This window comes from Podarcis raffonei, chromosome 2 (assembly GCF_027172205.1).
Source record: "Podarcis raffonei isolate rPodRaf1 chromosome 2, rPodRaf1.pri, whole genome shotgun sequence".
Classification (NCBI taxonomy): Eukaryota; Metazoa; Chordata; class Lepidosauria; order Squamata; family Lacertidae; genus Podarcis; species Podarcis raffonei.
Genome location: NC_070603.1, coordinates 114,451,453 through 114,463,763, shown reverse-complemented (window position 1 = coordinate 114,463,763; position 12,311 = coordinate 114,451,453). Strand labels below are relative to the sequence as shown.

Here is a 12,311-nt window from a genome sequence, read left to right as displayed (position 1 = left end):
CAGCAGGAGCTTTTGTGCAGCCTTCTAAAAACCAAACTTCGGAAATTCTATTCAATAAACATTTCTTTTTTCCTTGCAGGGGATTACACTGCCCCCAATGTCCCCCTGCAGGAGAAACTCACCCCCAGTTCATCCTCTGGAAGCAGCTCCCTTAGGAAAGGGCTGGAGGGAGGAGCAATGGAGGTGGCAGGATCACAGAATGGTGGAGTTGGAAGGGACCCTGAGGGCCATCTAGTCCAACCCCCCGCAATGCAGGAATTCTGCCCACAGCCGTCCCTGGTTGGGCTTGAACCACCAACCTTCTGGTTAACAGCCAGACACACTGGTCCATTGCACCACAGGCTCCCAGGATGAAGAAGGCAAAGACCACAGTCTTTGGGGCAGGGAGCAAGCAGATGATTCAACTTTCCTGTTATTATGAATTCCAACACAGAAAAAAGCAAGCAAACTTTGATTTTGATTTGTTTTCAGGATCAGATCAGCACCTGCCTAGACAACACGAAGAAGGAGAGAGAAAAATTTCTGGTGTTTAAAGCAGACGCAGAAAAGGAAAGTCAAGACCTGCTTGTAAACATCATTGTTTCTTTTAAGATCTTCTGGGGGGGGGGGCAATGAATATGGAATACAGAAAGTGGTTTCCTTTTGAACAGCCCTATCTCTCACAGAGCATGAAAGACCATTTAAAGGAGGGGATGGGCTTGTAAGTTTTTATGGAGTTCTTTCTCTGCTGAACATGTCAGAAGTGGCCTTCCAAGGGAATTGGGATAACTGGCCTCCTCATCCTTTGACAGGAGGCTAGATGCCTGATATTGGCCCACCGTTCTCTTCTTTCAATCTCTTTGCTGCAGAAACAAACAGGTGCAGAGAGGGAAAAGATGGTGGCTGAGTTCAGGCGACTGCACCAGTTTCTGGAAGAACAGGAGAAACGTATTCTGGCCCAGATGGCAGAAGTGGAGAAGGAGATTGCAGCCCAAAGGGAGGAGCACCTGGCCAGACTCTCCAGGGAACTCTCCTCTCTTGACAGCCTCATCCAGGAGATGGAGGAGAAGCTTCAGGAACCAGAGAGTGAACTCCTGCAGGTGAGGCCTCATCCTGATGCGAGAGGGTGGAGTGTGCTGCTTCAGACTACAGGCATTTCCCCAGCAGTTGCCACTCAGCTGCTTAGTATTTATAACTGACTGCAGAAATGGCTCCACTGACATCTTTCGTTCTTTCCCTCCAGGATATTGGAAGCTTCTTGCAGAGGTAAGTGATGGGAAAACCCCAGCTATTCCTTCTCCCCCCCCCCCATTACATCATTCTCCCTTTACCCTGATGGATTCATTTCCTCTGCAATAGATACAGAAAAGGGAGACATTCCAAAGGGGCTTCACTATAACTTACCCTTAAATATCCAGTGTATTTCTGGCTTCTGCAGGTTCTTCCTCAGACATAAGAAGGTGAGAAAGGGCCCTGCTGGATCCGGCCAGTGAAATCCCCCCCCCCCAAAAAAAGCCACATGTTCTCTGATTTTATGAGGAATATGTATCAGCCACCAAACAATAATACTTTAGCAGTATATAATGATAAAAAAAATCGCAAGTAAAAAGAGAGAAAGCACTTCCCCCACACCAAAAGATAAAAAATAATAAAATTCCATGGTTCATGTTAATTTAAACTCCTGTTTAAACGGCAAGCAGCCAGTGACCCATCTAGTCCACCATTCTCTTTTCATAGTGCTTAACCAGAAGCCTGTGGGAAACCCGTGATCAGGATCCGGGCCCCAGAGGACACTCCCCTCCTGTGCTTCAGAGGCACCACTGCCTTTGACTCAGCCATCGTGAAGAGCAGCCGCTGAGAGCCTTGTCCCCAAACAGCTTCATATTTTGAAAATCTTCCATGCTGAGAAAACACAGCTTTAATTTCTAATAGTTCTCTCCACTTTAAATATAACCACTGGGCTACAAAATATTAATAATTTTAATCATTTGGAATGCTCCACTGGTGTAGTCCTAAAATCTGCATAAGGACCCATTATTGTTCACCTTTCTTCAAAAAAATGATATGCATATATCAGCTTATTTCCCTTCAATCTCATATTCATATATTTATTCCCATGTATTATGGAAGCAGGTGTGTATCGGTTTTTCTTCAACTTCTTCAATGCTTTTAGATCCACACGTCATCTAGATGCTCCCTTTTGCCATAGAACTCTGCTCTCAATTCTTCATGATAGATCCATGGTGCCTTCATCATCAGGATGAGCCTTGTCAGAAAGCTCCTTGAATTGGAAGGCTGGTGGCTTGACTTTGTTCTTCTCCTCCCAGGTCTCAGGAGAAAGAGAACTTAGAGGATCCTGCTGTGGCTTTTCAAAGGGGCATTGTGACATTCCAAAGGGGCTTCACTATAACCTACCCTTAAATATCCAGTGTCTTTCTGGCTCCTGCAGGTTCTTCCTCATATGTAAGAATGTGAAAAAGGGCTCTGCTGGATCAGGCCAGTGGCCCATCTAGTCCAGCATCCTGTTTTCACAGTGCTTAACCAGAAGCCCGTGGGAAACCCGTGATCAGGATCCGGGCCCCAGAGGACACTCCCCTCCTGTGGTTCAGAGGCACCACTGCCTTTGACTCAGCCATTGTGAAGAGCAGCCGCTGAGAGCCTTGTCCCCAAACGGCTTCATATTTTGAAAATCTTCCATGCTGAGAAAATACAGCTTTAATTTCTCTACTTTCATTTGAAATGCTTCACCAAAATTGGTGTAGTCCTAAAATGTCTGCATAAGGACCCATTATTGTTTACTTTTCTTCAAAAGAATAATTTGCATATATCAGCTTCTTTACCTTTAATCTCATCTTCAAATATTTCCTGCCATGTATTATGGAAGCAGGTGTGTGTCGGTTTTCCTCCAACTTGTTAGGTGGTCTCTAGATCCACACGTCATCTAGATGCTCCCTTTTGCCATAGAACTCTGCTCTCAATTCTTCATGATAGATCCATGGTGCCTTTATCATCAGGATGAGACCCCTGCCTTGTCAGAAAGCTCCTTGCATTGGAAGGATGGTGACTTTGTTCTTCTCCTCCCAGGTCTCAGGAGAAGGAGAACTTAGAGGATCCTCCTGTGGCTTTTCTTCCTGCGCTGAAGTGGAGGATCTGGGACGTCTGTGATATGAGTCTCTTCCTGGAGGCTGTCATGAAGAAATTCAGAGGTAGTAAACAAGGGCTGAAAGTATTGTTAGCTGGATGTTTAGAAGTATTCACAACACTTCAAAGATATAAATCTCTTCCTGAAGGGTATCATGAAGAAATTCAGAGGTAGTAAAGAAGAGCTGAAAATATTTTATACTGGATGTTTGAAATTGTTCATGAAAGGCTCCAAGTCATTAGCAGTGCCAGGAAAATGAGAGGGGTGACCTGGGGGGATTATACACAATCCCCAGGAAGGTAAGCCTCCCTCAAGTGGTGTCTGTAAAAAGTTGTACTTGACCTCTGCACATCTCTCAGCCAGACTTTGGGTGCTTTCACGATGTTACGAAAAAGGAGCAATGCAGAAGCAAGCACCAGGTGGCTGGAATGGTAAACAGGATGTGGATGTTATTGGATTGTACCGTGGGAACCAGGAACAGTTTGTAAAGTGCTCTGAGAGCCGGATGTTACCTCAGAGCAGCACATGACCCTGTACTGGAAGTACATGGGTGGAGTTTATTCTCTCTCTGCATTGGGAAGCAGAGTGTGCAGACATGTTTTCTCTGTACTGGTGAACGACAGGAATAAAGACATGTAGATATATTTCTGTCTGGCTCTTTCCCCCCTCCCTGGAGATGGGAGTGGGAGGAGTGGTGTGTTCTCCTTCACGTTGAGGAGAATCACCGATTGGAGACCTCCTTTGATCTTGCCGGGAGTCGCTGGCAGGGGAGGTCATAAGGATTCAAGCCGGGCACCTGGAGGGTGGCCAAATTCCTAAGAGCTGGAGGCTCTGCTGGTTTGAATTCCGACAACTGGTAGCAAACCGATGGTTATCTGATCTATGAGAATCTGCATGAGAGGTGAGAGGTCGATGAATCGTTGCCATCCTCTGCACCTAAGGAGATAAAGAAATGCGTCTGCCTGCAGCCAGAAAGCTGAAACAGACAGCTGGACACCGAGAGGAGTGTATTCCAAGGCAACGGAGCCAGAAAAGGTATGCAGCATTTCGGGCAAGAGAGAATGAACGCAGAAAGGCTTATTTTCTGGTTCACAAGAAAGAGCTGCGTTTGAAAAACAACAGCTCTGAAAGGCAAGCTTGCATACCAGGAATTCCTGTGGTGAGATTAGGAGTTCCGTCCTGAGCAGGTTGCTAGGCAACGTCTGCCAGTTACTGAGTGGCCTAAAAAGAGCCTGGGAAATCGAAAGTGTATCTGCGCAGCTGTGCAAAGGTTTTTGAAAACAGCCCAACAGTTTGCCTGCCAGTGAAAGCTGTAAACAAGCCGAGAGACTTTTGGAGTTTACTGGCTTGGAAAGTGAAAGCTGGCTTGAGATTGAGTGTAAAGCTGACCCTTGGATTCAGCATGGATTCCAAGAAGGGGGGAGTGCCCCTGAATGCCGTGGTTCTAGATGAACACAGCCGGCATGCTGCACTGGAAGTAAAGGACAGGGGGAGGGAGGAACGGAGTTCTAATTCCCCCACCGATGAGGCTACTGGAAAGGAAGCTGTAGCTTTGAATGTTGTCCAGTGTTACAGTTGCGGACAGGCTGGGCATCTTCAGCGGAACTGCAAGAAGCCACGTCAGCCAAAAGGAGCGAAGGGCCGCTCAGCAAAGCCTGAGGCGTCAGGCAAAGGTCATACCAAGCCTATGGTGAAACCTGCAAAGGCTTTGATGGCGAAAGGAACCACGCCAGATGTTGGGAACGCGTTTATTATCGACACTGCAGCGACGGTTCATATGTCCCCACACAGAGGACTCTTTTCAACGTTTAAGAAGCAAACCTTCACTGTGACACAGGCCAACGGTTAGGAGCTGGAAGCGGCCGGCGTGGGGAGTGTCTATCTTAAGAGTCTGGACTTGACAATAAACAATGTTTACTTGGTTCCTGAATTGAAGTTCAATCTGCTGAGTGTTTCGCAGATTGCAAAGAAAGGACTGAAACTGTCCTACGATGCTGAGAGCTGCAAGATCTACAAAGATGGAGAATTATTTCTTTCGGCCAGAGAGAAGGATGGACTATATTTGTTGACTTTTGCACAAAGTGATTACATGGAATGTAATTCATCTGTGTCTAACCTAGTTTCTCTTGCAGGTGTGAGCAAGAAGAAGACCGGAGTCAACAGAGCATTTCAGCGGGTGTATGCTGATGTGATTGGTCCTCTAGAACCATCTAGAGGCAATGCAAGATATTATCTTGTGTGTGTGGATCATTTCTCTAACTATGTCTGGGTTTATGTGTTGAGAAAGCCAAAGGAAGCCTTGGAGAGGTTTCAGGAGTTTTGTGACAAAGTTAAGAGTATGCATGATGCTAACATTGATTGTCTATTCACAGATGAGAAGCAGATTTTTCTTTTACAGGATTTCCAAAGGTTCCTGCAGAAGAAGGGGATCAGACACAAGATTTCTGTTTCAGCGGAAGCGTGGAACAGGGGTGTCTGTGTACGGGTGAACAGAGAATTGCAAAAGGGGATGGAAGCGCAATTGCTAAGTTCACATCTGCCACATGAGTACTGGGCCGAGTCTCTAATGTCGTTCTGTTATACGAAAGTGAGAAAGGTTTCAAAAGAGTTGGGAAGTTCTCCTTTTGAGAAACTGTTCCACAGAAAACCTTCTGTTGCCCATTTCAAGGTTTTTGGGTCTCATGTGAGAACAGAAGCTCCAGGTGGAGTAAAGAATGCCAGAGGCATTTTTGTGGGTTATGAAAAGGGTCTCTACAGAGTAATTTTGTCTGAATCTGGTCAGGTGATTCTCACAAAATTTCTAGAGAGTGCTCCTGAACAGGAGAGAGTGATAGTACACACATTTCCCACTGAGGACGATTCAGATGATGATGATTTCACTGATTTCAGCTGTACAGAAAGTGATGACACTGATAGCTCGGAGAGCTCAGTTGTCACAGTCATTGAGAGGAAGTCTCACACAATGGATAGGCCTTCACAACTGAAGGATGAACCACTGTTTACCATTGGAACTAGTTCTCCAAAGAGTCCTGAGACTGGACCAGTGAGCAGAGAGGATCAGCACCTCATACGTAGGTCTGAGAGAGTTACAAAGGGTCAACCACCCAAGAGGTACTCAAAAGAGTTTGCTAACTTAGCTGTTGCATGTGTTGCTGTTGTAAACAACCGAGGACAGGTTGGAGCTGTGTCTAAGTCAGAGACAAAGACACAACAGAGAGTTGCTAGCCAAGGTAATGTAGATGCACTCATTCCTTGGAAACCAGACAACCAGAGAGGTACACTGGGGAAACCAGTGGCGGGGAGTTCCAAGGGTGGAACCGAAACAACAGGGGAGTGGTATGTGTATAACAACTGTTTGTTTTCTTCTCTGGATCATGCTTTGCTTGCTGCAACCCGCATTGATTCTTTTGGGGGAGGATGTTACGAAAAAGGAGCAATGCAGAAGCAAGCACCAGGTGGCTGGAATGGTAAACAGGATGTGGATGTTATTGGATTGTACCGTGGGAACCAGGAACAGTTTGTAAAGTGCTCTGAGAGCCGGATGTTACCTCAGAGCAGCACATGACCCTGTACTGGAAGTACATGGGTGGAGTTTATTCTCTCTCTGCATTGGGAAGCAGAGTGTGCAGACATGTTTTCTCTGTACTGGTGAACGACAGGAATAAAGACATGTAGATATATTTCTGTCTGGCTCTTTCCCCCCTCCCTGGAGATGGGAGTGGGAGGAGTGGTGTGTTCTCCTTCACGTTGAGGAGAATCGCCGATTGGAGACCTCCTTTGATCTTGCCGGGAGTCGCTGGCAGGGGAGGTCATAAGGATTCAAGCCGGGCACCTGGAGGGTGGCCAAATTCCTAAGAGCTGGAGGCTCTGCTGGTTTGAATTCCGACACACACATCTCACTTTTCAGGCACTTCTCCTGTTCCTTTGGCCCTGAGATTGATGTAAGGGGGGCAGGAGGGAGGGGGGCTGTCCAGGAGCCAGCCAGGAGCAGAGGGGACTGGGGCTGAGGCCTCCCGTCCTGGAACAGGGGTGTCTGGACCTTGTTGTTGATGGGGAGATCTTCTGGGGGTCTTGCTCCTCCTCCCAAGATTTGGGCAGGTCTGAACCTTGACATCACCCCTGCCCTGGTTATGCAGGGATAGCCAGTATGGAGACCTTCAAATAGTTTTAACTTCAACTCCCATAATCTCCAGCCGGCGTGGCCAGTGGTTAGGGATGATGGGACTTGTAGTCCACAACACCTGGCTACTATCTCATGAGCTCATATTGTTCATTCCAGGTTTGTTGTCTGAATGATGTTGTGGTGCTAATTCTCTGTTCTCTTTTCTCTCCCAGACACTGTGGAAAATGGACTGCAGCTGCAAAAAGGTACAAGCAGAGACACTAATTCGGGAGAGAGGGGATCTGCTTCTCAAAAGACCAGGCCACTGCAGCTCTTCCATCCATGCCTTATTTCCCCAAGGCATCTATTCCGTGAGAGCAGCTTGCTGGGCTAGAGGGGCTCTTGGCCTGATCCTGCAGACTCTTAGGAAGCCCCCAGCCCAGGATGGCTGGCTTTTCTGTGCCCAATCTCCATAAGACACAGGGGTGGTGTGAAGCCAAAGGCTCCTGGCACATGAGGGGGAAATATCCCTTTGAGCCATACAGGGTCCCCACCCTTTTATGTAAGAGTGGGAAATGCATGAGCACAAATAGCTCAGAAAATGGCTGCAACAGCCTTTGGGGGCGAGAAATTAAACGGGTTCTGGTGTCAGTGGAGGGAGCTGGGGGCTGCCTGAGTGTGAACTCCAGTGGGCCGGCTTCCCTGCAAAATTGGGGGTCTTCCCTCAGCCTTTGTGTTGGAGGGGAGACATGACTTCTCTGCTTAAACTAGAGAAACCTGAATAAACTTAAAATAGCAGGGCAGAATTGCACCACAGACCAGGGGAAAAGGCTCAGTTGGAAGACAGAAGTCTAGTCTGGCCTGATCCTGGACACCACAAAAAGGGAATCATAAGAGCTGGAAAAGGTGCCGTAGATGGCAGCATAAAGGAAACTCTTACTATCTTTAAAAAAAAATTCTGGGGTTCTTCTAGACAACAGCAGTGAGTAAAATGCATAAAGGCTAATCAAGACATTAAGAAACTAGAAAAACCCATTACATAAAAAAAAAGACTAATAGCAGCACTGGCAACATCCCACATCAGACTTAATCTCCAAAGGCCACTGTGCAAATGTGTGTCTGTAAAAAGAAATCACTTGACTAACCAGGCGGGGGGCCAGGGGGGAACGACGGCACTTCAGAGCAGATCTTCTTCCTAATGTCCACCAGCCTGACCAAGTTTAAATGGGCTTCTCCTGATGCTTCCACTCCCCACTTTTCCCATAAATGTGAGGAACAGGGAAGAAAAAGATGAATCATATAGCAAATCAGGTCTGGGGAGCCAGGATGGGGTCTTTGCGTTGAAGGTGACAGGTGGGAATGGCACTTCCTGGGTTTTACTGGGTTTGGCTTTAACACACACACACACACTCACACAAAATGTAATAGATGTCAATTTGAAAGAAAGAATTATCCATTTTCTGCTTCACTCTAACCAAACCACAAGCGATAATCGAGTTTGTTCTTGGCTGACTGCTCATAGTTTGCCTGGGGGAAACAGACCAAAGGCCCACACGGCAGAACATGGGAGGGAGTCCCTCAGAAGGTGGTGGGCTCTCCTTCCTTGGAGGTTTTGAAGCAGAGGTTGGGTGGCCCCCTGTGGTGGATGCTTTAATTCAGATTTCTGCATTGCAGGGGGTTGGATTAGATGACCCTTGGGGTCCCTCCCAACTCTACAATCATACGATGGACTTTCAAGAATCCGAAGCAGGACATTTCACACAAGGGGAGTCCGGGTAGCCTAACCACTTTCTTGCTTTTTCTAAACTACCTGGAAGGATTAAACATTAAACTGGTTAGAAAAGAACGAGAGCACTCGCTGCCAGTTTTACCTGGTATGTCAAGCATGGTCTGTGATGTGAAGTAGAAGATTAAGATGTGAATTAGGGAGTCCCTGCTTTGACTCCCTTCTGCCATGAACTGTGGGGGGTGGGGGTGGCCTTAGACAAGCCACTGCCTCTCAGCCTCAGTTTTCCCATCTGAAAAATGGGCATAGTAAGATTGACTCAACTTACAGGGTCTTTGCAAGGGTTCTATGTAGATAATGTGTGCTAAGTACTTCATACCCTTGGAAGAACTGCAGATGTTTCAAGAAGCATTTTTAAGAACTTGATGGACATCCCTGTCTCGAATGCAGAGCCATGGAGTCCCTGTTCATTTCAGAGGGGATGCTATTTCTGTCATGTGCTTAAAGAAAAGTCAGGTTCCCAGTTGACGTTGTTTCTCTTCTCTTTCCTCCTCTGCCCCCACAGAAAATGTAACTTTGGATCCAGACACAGCAAATCCCTACCTCATCCTGTCTGAGGATCGAAAGAGTGTGAGAGAGGGAGACTTCTATCAAGACCTGCCAGACAACCCTGAGAGATTTGACACACATGGCTTTGTGCTGGGATGTGAGGGTTTTACATCAGGCAGACATTTCTGGGAGGTCATTGTGGGAAGAGAGGAGGGGTGGGGGGTGGGGGTGGCCAGAAAGTCTGTGAAGAGGAAGGGTGTTGTGTCTTTTGATGCTACGGAGGGGATCTGGTGTTTTGGGAACTGGGTCTTTGGGTACGACCGCCTTGAGGCCCCTGTTCCAAGTGAGGAGCCCAAGAGGATCCGAGTGGCCCTGAACTGTGAAGGGGGACAGATGTCCTTTTACGATGCTGATACAGCAGCCCCCCTCTACACGTTCCCTGCAGCCTCCTTCTCAGGAGAGACCCTCCAGCCCTTGTTTTACGTGAGGAAAAACGAGAACCTGAGACTCTCTTGAATGAGGGTGCAGACAGGCAAGTGTATATTCATTGCTATTATGACCTATTCAGTCTTCCCTTCAAGATTGAGCTTACAAGCACTTGAGAAACCATATTTGCAGAACTGTGATTGGCCATCCCTTGCGTCAATCATGATGCAGCTCTCTATTCCTGGGCCAGTTTTTAAATTACACTGATTGATTGGGTCCCCTTTCAATCCCCAAACATAGGAAAAACATAGGAACTAACCCTACACACATTCCTGTTTAAATGTAGTTCTCTCTCTAACCCCCAACTCTGACTTAAGATTTCTAGAGACTGTACCATCATTTTTTCTGAATAAAATCAGAATTATGCAAAGAGCATCACTTAAAACCTTTCTCAGCCTCAATCCTGCTCTCAGATTCCCTTTTCCTCCTCCAAGATCTCCACTGGCCAGGGAGATGGAAGTTCCAAAATCCCTTTTTTTGCTACTCCTCAGGGAAGCTTATGCGGCAATTCATCAAAATCTCCATATCCAAAGAGACCTGTTTGCTAGTTGAGTACAGATTGCACCCTTGAGCCATTCCTCAAAACACAAATTAATAAATGGAAAGAACGCGAGAGACTGGGAAACACTGTTGGAAGGGACTGTGTAAGATCTCTCAGGAGTCTCCAGGGCCCAGAAAGCAATTGGGGTGGGGGCTTTGGCAGTGGGGAAAAGAATTTCTAAGTCCACCTTGCTTACCGGCCTCTAGAAAGGTCAAGATCTCTGGCTTCGGACAAGTAAGGATGGTTGCTTGGGGGGCATTTTTGAGGGTCTTCCTGACTTATGCAATATTGCCCTTGCATGCACGAAGAGTTGGACACGACTAAACAACAACAAAAATGCTGACCCCAGGAATGTAACCCCCCCCACGTAGGTCTTGGGCCTCGAGGTAACAAAATCCTCTCTGACAATGAAAAGCCTCTGTCAGAGATTCTGAATGACAATCTAGACTAGATTGTTAGTGGGTGGGGGTAGATTCCCATGTATACAATTATTTTCTTCAAGGTGCTTTGTAGTGAACAATCAGATTGTTGTTGTTTAGTCATTTAGTCGTGTCCGGCTCTTTGTGACCCCATGGACCACAGCACGCCAGGCACTCCTGTCTTCCACGGCCTCCCGCAGTTTGAGTTTTTAGGCAATCTATGGGTCTGAGGATACCCACCCCCCCAACAGGTTTTTACTGTTTCCCCTGTGACGCCTCATCCCTTCCGCTCTAGACTGGACATCTCCAACTCCACAGAAATCCTGCCCTGTTCAAAGGAAAGTATGGTGTGGGAGACGGGGGGGAAGGATCAGGGGCCCACAGCAGAGGCAGGTGGGGGTGTTACGTGTGCCAGGCCTCCCTCCGACCTGAGGAACCAATATCCTATCAGCCAGCACTGAGGACCATGACTACTGAGGTTCATGCTAGGTTGCCTGTTAATAAAGTTCCTCTCCTCCATTACTTGATTGTGGGTGGAGGCCAGTCTGGCGTGTATTCCTGAGACCTGGATAGGGAAACAAGGTGGAGTTGGTCTCACCCAGTTGTGCCCACCTGGCTACTCAGTGCAGAATCAGGGCAGACTTCAGAGCCAGCAAGTGGGGGGTTGCTGTGGTCTAGAGAGATCCTCTTTCTCTCTCCAGATGAATGGAGATCTACAGTGTTCGTTCCTGGCACTGGGTAATTAATTGGGGCAGATTTGGGATTCTGCTGGCTGCTTCACTTCCCAGCAGTCCCCCTGCCTGAGTGGCAGAGCCAGTCTTGGTGGCAGAGTTGAGGGCTCCCAGACTGTTGCATCTGGGGGGGGACATCCATGTTGAGGCGACTGACTCTGGGGGTGGCGGCTCAGGAATTCATGGCTGCTTGACAACTATACAGGAGCAATAAAACAACAAAAAACAAGAACAGAACAATTATACAAAAATTAATCCCCAACCAAATATCCATCCCACCCATCCACCCCCAAAAAGGGAAAAAAGAAATAAAAATTTAAATTGCCACTAACTGCTTGAGGACATTTTAAAACACATTAACCGCTTGGAACAGGGAAGCAATGGCAGAACACTTCCCACACTTCCCCAAAAGTTTGTTCCAAATAAGGGCCTGGGCCAGTTGGAAAGGCCTTGGAAGGAAGAAGAAGAAGAGTTTGGATTTGATATCCCGCCTTTCACTCCCTTTAAGGAGTCTCAAAGCGGCTAACATTCTCCTTTCCCTTCCTCCCCCACAACAAACACTCTGTGAGGTGAGTGGGGCTGAGAGACTTCAGAGAAGTGTGACTAGCCCAAGGTCACCCAGCAGCTGCATGTGGA

The 12,311-nt window shown here is 47.3% G+C and overlaps 1 pseudogene; it reads left to right on the top strand.

The window, feature by feature from the left end:
- LOC128409074 (E3 ubiquitin-protein ligase TRIM7-like) overlaps positions 1-10,369 on the top strand; it is a 32,711-nt pseudogene extending 22,342 nt beyond the window's left edge.
- The last annotated feature ends 1,942 nt before the right edge of the window (positions 10,370-12,311 follow it).